Raw genomic sequence first — 12,815 nt, forward strand, 5'->3', positions numbered from 1 at the left:
CCAACCAATGCACCACGAGTGCCCCTGTCGGTCATTTTGGCCAGCCAATCACTTACCGCGGTGCCCTACGGTGCCCTGCGGGTTGGTTACTGAACCACGGGTTTTTAACGCTCATTTTGAATGGCTGCATCTGTATTTCACTTCAGCCTTTCACTCTTGCTTCCTTCCAATGAGGACGGAGTTGCGGGAGAAAGGGCGCTATAGAGGATCGCTGTGGAGAGCTGCTGCTGTGCTTTGACATCTGAGCTCTGTGGAAAACGATCTCAATACAATTCTGAAAAAGGCGACTCCCCGAACGCCAGCCGAACAAGTCTCCACAGCCGAAGCGCTGTGTCTCTTTTCAGCTGGCGATAAACCTTTCCTCGATCCTTTGCGGACTTGTAAAACTATTCCTGATCAGAATAAAAAACGCTCACGCTAATACACAAGCACCCGTGTCTCGCCAAAGCTGACAAATAAACAGACGGACAAGCCGCACTGCACGTGTGAACAGGGGAATGAGCGAGCGAGCGGGGATAGGGCGCCTCCTGCGCTTAAAAGCTTACAGCACCTGGTATTCCCAGGCGGTCTCCCATCCAAGTACTAACCAGGCCCATCCCTGTTTAGCTTCCGAGATCAGACGAGATCAGGCGTGCTCAAGGGGGTGTGGCCGTAAACGAGAGCAAGGCTCGCTGGCACCCTTCTTATAGAGAGGACAGCTCCGTCACCTCTTTTACGACGCTGCTTTTTTTCCCTTGCGTTTTTCTCTTCTTCCCACGTTCTCTCTCTTCACTGCCTTCGTCCCCGCTCTATTTCACTTCAGCCTTTCACTCTTGCTTCCTTCCAATGAGGACGGAGCTGCGGGAGAAAGGGCGCTATAGAGGATCGCTGTGGAGAGCTGCTGCTGTGCTTTGACATCTGAGCTCTGTGGAAAACGATCTCAATACAATTCTGAAAAACGCGACTCTCCGAACGCCAGCCGAACAAGTCTTGAGGTGGAAATCTAATAAGTAAATTGATTCTTAAAATGTAGAGAGCTTTGCAAAAAAATATATTGGGGCTTTTAGATAATACATTTCAAGGATGTAATTGCTGTGCTACAGTACGTGCAGAATTTTAGAAAACAGTGCGTCAACAAAGTACACTGTTTAGGTTACTTTAGAAGACAATGTACCAAAACAATATATGCTGTCTGGGTCGTTATAATTAGCTGAAAGTAACTGATAATCTTTGAATAACATATCTAGTGTTTCTTCTTTTCCTTTTTGATGTAATCTGTTTTCTCTTAGGGAAAGGGGAAGTTTTAGAAGGGACAAAGCGCTGAGCTTTTTTACAGCGCAACGTCTTATAAAAACCCTGTACTGCTTGTAACAAATTGAGTCTCTGGTTGCACTTTGCGAAGTGGCAGCAGGGCTCTCAATATTGCAATATTGAAATAAAGACCTTACTCAGGTGAGAACTCTCTCTTGTGGCTTCCTTGATAGTTATATTTCCATGACACCGGTTTTAATGTCTGTAGATTGTATCTTATTTTTATTTTTTGTTTTGTTTCATGTTTATATTATGTGTTTTCACCCAGTTGACTCCAGTAAATAACAGTTCACCCAGTTAATAGCCACTTTTTATGCGCGAAAAACGGGTGATCTTTCTATCTCGTGATCAGCTTAGTATCTTTCTGTAAGTTTTTTTCTTCTTAATTAAACGTTTAAAATACATGAATTTCATAAAGACAACACACGTTTCGAACAGAAAAAAATCATATTCTGTTCTCTTCCTGGTATGTATAACAGATCAGCAGGTCTTATTTTCCCAATTGCTTTTTTCCACTGTATTTATCATATTGGCAAGCCAATGTCCTCTCTTAGGTAGGTAATGTTACTTGTGGATGTGCTTCTGCGTTGTGTAGAAGCACATGTATCCATAGAAAGTGTATTATACTACTATTTGAGCTACAGTACATAAAAATAATTATATCATTATTAATTTCTTTAGGTACGTGATTCCATATTATATTCCCTATTAATCAAATTCTAAAAGTATGCTTTTATTTACTCCGATAACAAGCACATTCACAGAAAATGTTAATATCTTATGACTTTTCACAAAGTATATAAACTTAAGATGGTCAGAAGGAGCATGTAAAAACGTTTCCGAAACGTGGTAAAATCTTACTACATGTAAGACTTTGATGCTTAAAATGTTTAGGAAGAAAGTGGAATACTGGTGTGTATTTTTTCTTTAAACTACCAATACCAGCCATATACAGTTTACACTATATGTTTATGTTCCTAAATTAATATAGTTTATGGTGGTGTATCGTGGTTGTAGAGGTTTGATGGGTTTACTGAGACAATTATTAATTGTAGCAGTAATCACGAGGTTGTTCGTTGTGGCTTTTAGAAAATCAATCGTCAGAACAACTAACAACGCACACACACGGGTTCAATACACGAGATACATTTATTCATATAAATTGTGCACCAAACATATACTAGTCTGCCTGGATACAAGCGGCAGACCTTACTGTGAGGGTTATCAATATACAAGGTATATAATCTCGAAGAGATGCCAACACAAAGAGATACACAACAGAGAATATATGTCAATATATATCGTTCGGTTACCAAATCGCTAACCAGTGTTATTACCCACTGTTACTCTAAACTCGGAAGTAAATACATTACTCATGAAATAAATTGATAACAACTTGTGTTGAGGTACAATTGAATTCTCGAGACACAATGTAGAACATGGGGTTTACTTATCCACTGTGTATGGATTTGGAATTTCCCGGCACGAACACCAAACCAGCTGACAGGCTCTGTTGCAGCCTCTGTTCCAGCGGTTGTCCAATGGGCGTTGTCCCGGCATCCTCTGGCTACCGGCCAACCAGTTGAGGTACAGCTCGGAGTAGGACGGGCGGAGGAATCTGACTGCGGCGCGCAGGGCAGTCGTTGCTCCAAGGGGATCTACCAGCAGTCCGGCTGGCTAGTAGAAAGTCTCTATGCACAGAGTGTGACCGCGGGTCCTCGCAAGTCACTCTTTTGCCTGGGAAGAAGCTGGTTCGTTCCCGGTCCAGCGCTGCTTCTGAATAAGCTATTCAGGTTGTCGACGAGGGTCCAACTGTAGGCTGCCGTTGATCAAGCGGAGCATTCACGTTGGTAGAATTCTGAGTACGTACGGGATCCTCGGCCTTGCGCTTAGAACAAAGTCCAAGTCCCTTTGCAGACAACAGCAGTTGTCACATGATTGTCTCTGAGGATGCGCGAAAATGGCCAAGGAGAGCCCCGATCTGAGCTTGCGCTCCCTTTTTGACCAAGACACAGATGTGTGCTGATTGGTTGAGAGTTTGGCGGGCATTGGAGACCCACGTGGTATGACCACGCCCTGCCAGTCCCTGATTGGTTGATCAAGGTGAGATATGAGTCACTTACTCTTGACACTTAGGAATGCAGTCCAGATGTCCATTTGGCACTCCCTAGACAGATAGGCGCCAATGGATGACCATTGATCATGATAACCAGGCTTAGCTAAGTGCATCCCCATCTGGGAGCTGTCCCTTATCAAAAGAAAACATCTTAAATCAGCCTGCATGAATACTTTCTCTGTGGCTGCACCACAGAGATAGAGGGTGAGATGGGGCCTCATTTAGGACAGCATACCACCGCTTAATTCTGTCTTATTAACAATCATTGCCGCTACAACGGCATCTCTCCTGTCAAACTTCCTCCTGACGTGTTTGACAGGATCTGGGCCGTGGTGAACAGTGGGAAAGACGCCCTGTGGAGAGTGAGGAACATGGGGCTGTTCAAAGGCATCGAGGTCCCAGTCAAGGCAGCAGGTAGCCTGGCCCTGTTCATCACCCGAGAGAACTATTACCTCAGAGATCTGTGGAGAGAAAGGAGGGAGGAAGCAGAAAATCTGTGGGAAATAGAGAGCATAGGTCAATATCTCAAGAAACTGTGAAAAACATTATCATGTTTAAGTAAAGAATGTGATTTGCACCAGAAAAAAAGAAATTGTTGCTATGTAACTGGTACCGTGTCAAAATGTAATGAGATGTGATCATATATACTGTTTTAAGTATGTATATTAATGTAAAGCTTTCTAATTTGTGATGTCCTGTATTTTTTTGTGAAAAGAAAATAAAGTTCTTAAAAAATCGATTCACCCAGGGCGAGGCTCGGCCATTGCACTCCGGCTGTGCTGACCCCTGCGAATTCCCCAAATGTGGGAATCTCGACTGCATAATTTCTGGTAGTGGGGGACTGCGTTCGCCCTCTCCCCTGATGTGCTTGGTCCAATATCAGATACGGAAGAGTTATGACACCGCGTGCTGCGATAGGATCCCAGTTCGAAAGCCACTGCTGGTTCCCGGTTTCTTTTAGTTAGAGGTCCGGAGAAGCATTTCAAGCTGGTTATACTACTCCTTCCGGACATTCATTCCCTTTTCAAAGTCAGTCGTTTTGCTGTAGTCTGCATTATTAAGGCCAATTTATTTGGTCATGGGGGCCTCGGTACTGTATGCTAATTCTCAAGACAGTTTCACCCGTTTTCTGATTGCTAGGTTCTGTACCAGTGCAGACATGTCAAACAGTGAATGGCTGTACCTCTATTGTATCTGTGCTCAATGAATGAAATCAGTAATAAATGAATATATGTATAGTTATACGAAAAACAAGTGGTTTATCGACTCATCTTCATTTGCAGATTTAGAGGCAGCTTCGATATTCGTTTTACAAACGGGTTTTTTTTTTATATGGGTCACACACATGCCATAGCAACAAAACATCTCTAGAGATGAGGCTATAGATCACCTTTCCATCCTCCAGGTTTTCCTCCCAAAGCCTACGGCACCAATGGCGACCCCTGCTGGCCGAGAGAGCAAAAGCTTGCAGCACCTGCTATTCCCAGGAAGTCTCCCATCCAAGTACTAACCAGGCCCAACCCTGCTTAACTTCCAAGATCAGACGAGATTGGGCACATTCAGGGTGGTGTGGCCACAAGCGAAAGCCATGGCGCCTAACTCGCTACTTGAAGCTGATTGCAGTTTTATCTTTGCTGATTGCAGTTTATCTTTGATGACAGCATCAAAGACGTTAAGGAATTTTTACACCTAATAAACAGACACTTTTTTTGAACACCATTATTTACTGTTAACAAAAGAGCTGACACGTATTATGTGTGAAAAAAAGCTGCTAAACAGCTCGACCTGCTGCCCCCTCTGAAAGACACAGTCACTCATAGAATTATTGAAATGGCGGATGGTTTCAAAAGTACACTGGTAGAGCGCGTTAAGATGAGCAGATGCTTTTCATTGCAATTAGGTGAGTCTGTAATTGATTTGGCCAATTCACTCGTTTATGTTAGATATGAGTTTGAGGGTATGTCCCATGAGGACTTTCTGTTCTGTAAACCGCTACCATCAGGAACAGGAAAGCAAGAGCAATGAAAAGCTGCACAGCGCTGTGAAAGAAAATACAGAGAAGTGAAAGGCAGTCCTTTCTCTAAGGAGGTAGAAGAAGAGCGATTCCCCGTCGGGGAATCAAACCCCAGTCTCCCACATGACAGGCAAGGATACTCACCACTATACTAACAAGGAAGACATCGCTCTCTCTGATCCCAGGCATCGTGTCTTGACCCACCGTGCTGGAAGCCGACGCGTGCTGTGATTCCTTTACGGAGCAGAAATGACAACCGAGGAGCCGAGAGATCATTAAGGGCAACTCAACATTCACTCCTACCCTGTGAAAAGAAAAGACAGCGTCCACAGCAACAACAGCTCAAGTCTCTGCACAGGAGCTAAGATGTCCCCATCGCCTCTGCTCTGCGGCTCCTGCGGAGTGGAGTCCTGCCTGGAGCGGTGTTTGCAGGCGGAGGCTCCCCGCGCCCTGTCTGTGCGTCGTGTCCAAGAGCTCCTGGGAGGAAGAGAGAGCCCTCCCACTCGGGGGCTTTTCCACGGTCTGTGTGAGGAGGGGAGGGTGTGTCCAGTAGCTTATCGAGCATGTTGTGTATCTTAATAAAGAACCTTTGTTATATGATTTAGACTATTTTATTAACTACACAAATCACGCTCTCACACCATATGTTCCTGCCTTCTACTCTCTCGTTCTGTTGTCTCGCGATGTCTATTCACTATACTACATCCCTTCCTTTGTTATTTTTAAAGTCTATAACTTTACCATACAATTGTAACAATTTTATATCAACACACAGTAAACAGTTATTAACTATAACAACAAAATATATATAAACCCTTTCATTTCTATTCAATACATTCATCTTTTTTTACAACAATTTCTATGCGTACCAACTCAAATTTTAGTTCAATTTCTACTTAAGTCACTTCTAAATATCACCTCATTTCTAGCAGTCTAAGCAACATCTACATAGATAACACAAACAAAATAGGGCAATTTAACATTTGGAGAGCTATGCAAGTCCTGTATTTTTAAATGTCTCTGTAATGAGCCGGTTTCCTGATAACCCTGCCACTAATGGTTGTTACGTTACTTCTGGGTAAAGTTACTGGCTCTCCTACGGATGTACTCTCCACTGTCTGAGGACTCGGCACTTCCTGCACGTCAGAAAGTCCTGTATTCTCAGCATTTTCTGTTTCTGCAGATTCAAAATCAAGATCCAATGGAGGAGCGTGTCAAAGATGTTTTACATTTCTCATTATTTTTGAGCCATCTTCCACATTCACTAACTCAAAAGAGTTACAAGAGGTGTTTCTCAATAACACATAGCGAGTGTCTTTGAACTTGGCATCCAATTTACCGGTGTCTAGGCCAGCCACAAACACTACGTCACCGACCTTGAAGTTATGATCCGTGTCTGGTCTGCATATAATTTCATTTTGTGTGCATACTCCTCATGATGTCTATGGATATCCTTTGTCTTTTGAATGTCCCTTGGCTCTTCTTCTTTCTTTTCCACGTTTGGTAGTTTAGTCCGGATATCACGCCCAAAGATAAGATTAGCTGGGGTTTCTCCAGATGCCCTGTGTGGTGTTGATCTATAAGTCAGCAGAATCTTAGGGAGTTCCTCTCTCTCTTTTTTCCTTCTGTCACAGCTGCTCTTAAGGCCTTTTTCAGGTATCTGTGAAATCTTTCAATTTTGCCATTACATCTCGGATAGTAAGGTGATGCACGGATGTGTTTAATTCCACAATTAGTCAGAAATGATTCAAACAACTGTCCTATGAATTGCCTGCCATTATCTGTTACTACCTCTAGTGGATAACCAAATCGTGCAAAGATGTTCATCAGCTCTCTAATAACTGTGGCTGAAGATATGTCTGATACAACAACCGCCTCAGGTTAAGAAGTATAATAGTCTATGACAGTCAATATGTATTCATTCTGAATGGGACCTACCAGGGCAATGCCCAATTTTGTCCAAGGCCTTGGTGGTAATTCAAGTGGTTGGAGAGGTTGATCCTCCTGCAATGGCTGATTCAACACACAAGTGGAACAATTCCTGATTAGTCTTTCAACATCACTGTCCATGTTGGGCCAGTAAAATTTGCTTCTCAGGTACTGTTTTGTACGAACCACACCCTGATGTGTCTCATGTGCTATTTTCAATGCTTGTCTGATTTTTGTTTTCGGTAACACAATCCTCTGTCTTCTTAAAAGCAGTCCATCATATGTAGATAACTCCAACCTACACCTGTGGTATGGCTGCAGTTCGTCTGGAATTGGATTAGGCCATTGTCCTTTTTCCACCATGTGGACATCAACAATTTCAATGTGTCATCTTCGTTTGTTACTTGTTTAAGTTCCTCAAGTGTCAGTGGATGCCGTTCATAAGTGCTGATTGAAAGCACTCTATCAACATAGGTATCTACGTAACCAGTGTCTTCTGTGTCTGGTAAAGGAAGACGTGACAATGAGTCTGCAACATTGGTTTTCCCTACTATGTGTTCAATTTTGCAATAATATGGCTGTAATCTCAATCCAAGTCTTTGTATCCTGGGTGGTAACAATGTTGCCTTTTTGGGATTGAACATGTAAATGAAGGGTTTATGATCCATTTGAAGTGTGAACTTGCCTCCCCATAAATATGTCCTAAAATGTTCCACTGCCCAAACACAACCCAAGGCTTCATGCTTTATTTGCGAGTAATGCCTTTCTGTTGGGGTAAGTGAGCGACTTGCATATACCACTGGCTTCTTCTGGTCTTTGTAGCAATACTGCTCCAAGTCCTACAGGATTCGCGTCACTGATCACTACTGGTGGCGCATCTAGTTTGAAGTATGCCAGACATAGTTCAGTTACAAGTGCTCTTTTCAACTCGGCAAAGGCTTTCTCAGTTTCCGATGTCCATTCCCACTTCTGTCCTTTCCTCGTTAGTTTTCTAAGGGGTTCTGATATATCTGCTTAAATTAGGAATAAATTTCATCAAAAATCCACAAGTTCCTAAGAATGAGCACAAAAGTGCAACATTCTCAGGTCTCGGTGCACTGCAAACAGCTGTCACCTTTTTCGGGTCTGGTTTTATTCCTTCTGCAGTGACCAAATGTCCCAGTATCTCGATCTCTTTCAGGCCAAATATACACTTATCTTTATTTAAAGTTAAGCCTCTGTCTTGGAATCTTTGGAATACTTGCCTGAGCCTCTGTTCTAGTTGTTCTTCATTTTCCGCATGTACTACAACATCATCCATATACCATACAACACCTGGCATTGCACACAACATCAAGTCCATAGCTTTCTGATAGGCCTCTGGGGCACTAGACAAGCCAAAAGGAACTTTTCTGAAATGGTAACAATCCCTGTGTGTGATGAAGGTAGTCAGGTGTCTTGATTCTGGGGCCAACTCAACTTGCCAGAACCCTTTTCGAACATCTAACTTTGCAAAAACTTTGGCTCCTTGCACTGCTTGCAATATGCTGCCAACCGTTGGTACTGGATGTCTCTCTCTGATAACTGCTTTATTCACTTCTCGCAGATCCACACACAGTCTCACTTCCTTGGTGTCTTTTTTAGGTATTATCAGAATATTTGAGATCCATTCTGCACCTTCATTCACGTCTTCAATAATTCCATCAACCAACATTTTATCTAACTCTTGATTAACAGCTTCTATCATCGGATAGGGTACTCGTCTCAGACTTTGAGCTACTGGTGAAACTTTCTCATCTACTGTAACCTTGTGACTGTAACCCTTGATCTGTCCTAAACCTTTAAAGAGTGACTCATATTCCTGTGCTAACCGCTTAAACCTCTCTGAAGACTGGTCAACCGCATTGACAGTGTCTCCTACATTCAGAATCTTCAGATCAAAACATGCTTTTCTTCTCAACAACGCTTCTACATTTCCTTCAACTACATAGACTTTGTCCTTTATTACATTTTTCTGCCATTTCAGCTGTGCCTCAAAGTAGCCAACACACTTAAGTGGACTAATTTGTGCATAGGCATAAAATTTCTTCTTAGTCTGCTGAAGTTTAGTTCTGTGTGCAAACACTTTCTTTAAAAGTTCTACTCCAATGAAGTTTCTTTGACTTCCTGTATCTATCACCATTTGTATCTCTTGGCCATTTATTCGAACAGTTTCTTTACCTTCAGGGTTAATGGAATTAACAAATTCATCTGAGTCTGAAGACGGTTCTTGAACTGCTCGCAGTTTTGTCCCTTCCTTATTTGTATTAAATTTCTTTTCCTGATGGGAACCGTCTTTCTTTCTACACACTCGTGCATAATGTCCTGTTTTCTTACAGTGTAGACATTCTGCTGTTCGCGCTCCGCATTCATCTGCTTTGTGCGTTGTTAGTCCGCACCTGTAACATGTAATGTCAGCCGTCCCCTGTTCTTCTATATCTCTAGCATGACTGCGTCCTGCTGCTCGGCTTTTGTTTGTAAAGTATGAGCGAGCGCCCCGTTCAGTGTCACTGTGGTCAGAAAGCATTCTTGATTCTGCTTGAGCTGCTTCATGAATTCTAGCGACTGTAAGAGCTCTTTCTAAAGTCAGTCTTTATCCTGCAGCAATTTATAGTCTCTTATGTGCACATTTTTCCACAAGTTGATCTCTTAACATGTCAGTTTCCAATACTCCAAAGTCACACGATTTAGCCAGTCCTCTTAGTGCAGTCACAAAAGCATCAACAGATTCGTCCTGAGACTTCTCTGCCTAAATTTATGCCGTTTCAAAACCACATTTCTCCGCGGTGTAAAGTAAGCGTCTAAGGCAGCTACAGTCTGTTCATATTGTAACGCAACGGGGGCTCAGGCGGGCGCCCTTGCCGCATTAGGTCAGCCCCTGCACCGTCCGGGGCTCAAACCCGGGACTTCCGCGTCTCTCTGCAGCGACCTAGCCCCGTGAGCCAAAGAGAGATCTCTCCACAGCCCAGTAGCTGTGGTCCTGCTATCACAGGGAAGGGCGGTGACGTCACCCGCTCTGGTACGCCGGCTCTTACACACACTGCTTGTCGGCCGTAAGCGTTACACTCTCCCCCGCTTAAATCGCCGTCCCCGGCGAAGGGCTATCCCACCCCGCTTCTGACACCAATGTAACGCAACGGGGGCTCAGGCGGGCGCCCTTGCCGCATCTGGTCGGCCCCATCCCGACTGGAGGCTCGAACCCGGGACTCCCGCGTCTCTCTGCAGCGACCTAGCCCCGTGAGCTAAAGAGAGATCTCTCTTTGGCTCACGGGGCTAGGTCGCTGCAGAGAGACGCGGGAGTCCCGGGTTCGAGCCTCCAGTCGGGATGGGGCCGACCAGATGCGGCAAGGGCGCCCGCCTGAGCCCCCGTTGCGTTACAATATGTACCTTTTTCTCCAGGGAGGTTGGCGAAAATCCGCTGCACGGAAGCCCCGATACAGTGCAGTAATGTAGCACGTCTCACGGCATCCTGAGCTTCTGTAGATCCACTGGCTATTTAAAAAAAAACTGTACGGCTCCATCCATATCTTGTATTCCGTATACAAATCCGGTGCTCCGAGGTTCAGTAGAAGCGGTGGAAAAAGCTGGGCATAAGCATAGCTTCTCGGCGCGGCTGCCATATCTTCCATGGCGCAAGCTAAACGAAAAGTCCGAAAATTCAGAAGTTCGTTTCTACCAGCAAGAGAACTAAAATCTGCAGTGTTCTGCTCGCTTTGAATCCGTCAAGCACTCATCTCTCGTCGCCATAAATGTTGTGTATCTTAATAAAGAGACGTTTTTATATTATTTTAACTATTTTATTAACTACACAGATCACACCCTTACACCATATATACCTGCCTTCTACTCTCGTTCTGTTGTCTCGCGATGTCTACTCACTATACTACATTTAGCAGGACTTCTTGTTGCAGTTGAGCTCAAAGCTGGAGATGATCTCCATATTCTACCGCAGTAACTAGTCCGAAACGTAGGACACAGTACACACTTTTTAAGTGAACTCAGGTTGTTAAAAAATTAAACCAGCGATCTGTCACAGAAACGTACCCCGGTCTCCCGCGCAACAAGCGAGGGTACTCAGCACTATACTAAAGAGGAGCGCTTGTCTGCAGCTGAGCGTCAGCTCTGTTTACTGTCAGCAGTCATTTCCTCATTTCCAAAGACTTTTTCACCTGCCCTCAGCTTTTAAAGACGGTCATAAACGCTCAAGAAGTAATTCATGTCAGTTGGAAGTCTGTTTCTGTTGTCTCAGCTGTTGATAAAGAAAAGCCGTGCGTGGGAGACTCCCTCTCTGAAGAAGTTTGCCGTCACCCTGCGAGGGAGAAGAGCCATCAATCACCGAGGCAACCACTGAGACAGTTAACATTAAACACGTGAAATGCGAGATGTTGTGATTTTTTTTCCCGCTTAAGTCTTCTATCATTTCTACTCTAACGAGAAAGACCTTTATTAGAAGTGAGATTTTAACAAACGTCTCCAGGGTTAACTGCGACCTGAACGCAACACCTAAGACCACCAGCCATCTTGCCTGTGGTACTTATAATGAAGTATATATTTTATTTCTTTCTACTCGTTGATAAGAAAAAAAAGTGAAATCATGTAATTAGGGATACGCTTTTTTTTCATGGGGAAAACTAGCCCGAGCAAATGTAAAGTTTAGAGCAGCGCTCAATAAAAATGATCAGAACCCGAAAGCGCTTCTTATGCGGATCAGTATATTCCGATACCACTGGTTCTGCAGAAGAAATAAGAAAGGCCGAACTCAAAGCAGAAATGTGTTGCCATTACGGGTACTCTGTCTGCAGCTGCTTTAAGATCTACTCACACCGTGTTGCCATTAAGGCTACCTAGTTAAAAAAAAAACTTATCGTCACCTTTTTGAACGTGATTATTAGACACCGATTAAATCTCAACCGAGGTTTCTTGAGAGATCGTTCAGCGAGCGAGTAATAAAAAAGTACTTCGCTTCCATCCTCTGCTGTCACTGTAAACTCGGACGTGATGTCGTATTCAAGAGTACTTACTGTTTGAGCTCCTCACTGTGTGAGCTGTACTCTACTGTGATTTAATTGAGATGATTACGTGGAGTAGAGTGACAAGATCTACTTGAACATTTTCGGTTTGTGAAATGAAACACTAAATACACTACTGTAAATACAAGTAATGGACATTTAAAATAACCACAGTAAAGCTAGAAGAGTGAAAGATAAAAGACTATTTAGAATGACATTCACAATAGAATTAAAAACGGCACAGTCGCCCGAACAGGGACTTGACCCCTGGGCCCTCAGATTAAAAGTCTGATGCTCTACCGACTGAGCTATCCGGGCTCTGAAAGAGAGTTGACACTGTCGCGAGCCTCGCAAGTCACGTGTCTCTTGTGTCGAAGAGCAGTCATACCTGACCCGTCTGGAATGACCACTGACAGACTTTATCATGAAGCGACGGCAC

General features: G+C 43.7%; 1 protein-coding gene and 4 non-coding genes across 4 annotated transcripts; 2 read left to right on the forward strand and 3 right to left on the reverse strand.

The window, feature by feature from the left end:
• The window catches only part of LOC138242764 (zinc finger protein 271-like), a 1,399,044-nt gene that overhangs the window by 824,604 nt on the left and 561,625 nt on the right, over window positions 1–12,815 (forward strand).
• Window positions 539–657, reverse strand: LOC138245059 (5S ribosomal RNA). The gene has a single exon (XR_011193675.1). It is a non-coding gene; the product is annotated as a 5S ribosomal RNA (ribosomal RNA).
• Window positions 4,104–4,268, forward strand: LOC138243650 (U1 spliceosomal RNA). The gene has a single exon (XR_011192301.1). It is a non-coding gene; the product is annotated as a U1 spliceosomal RNA (small nuclear RNA).
• On the reverse strand, window positions 4,869–4,987 carry LOC138218351 (5S ribosomal RNA). The gene has a single exon (XR_011181496.1). It is a non-coding gene; the product is annotated as a 5S ribosomal RNA (ribosomal RNA).
• trnak-uuu (transfer RNA lysine (anticodon UUU)) lies at window positions 12,622–12,694 on the reverse strand. The gene has a single exon. It is a non-coding gene; the product is annotated as a tRNA-Lys (tRNA).

The sequence above is a fragment of the Lepisosteus oculatus genome, chromosome 14 (assembly GCF_040954835.1).
Source record: "Lepisosteus oculatus isolate fLepOcu1 chromosome 14, fLepOcu1.hap2, whole genome shotgun sequence".
NCBI lineage: Eukaryota > Metazoa > Chordata > Actinopteri > Semionotiformes > Lepisosteidae > Lepisosteus > Lepisosteus oculatus.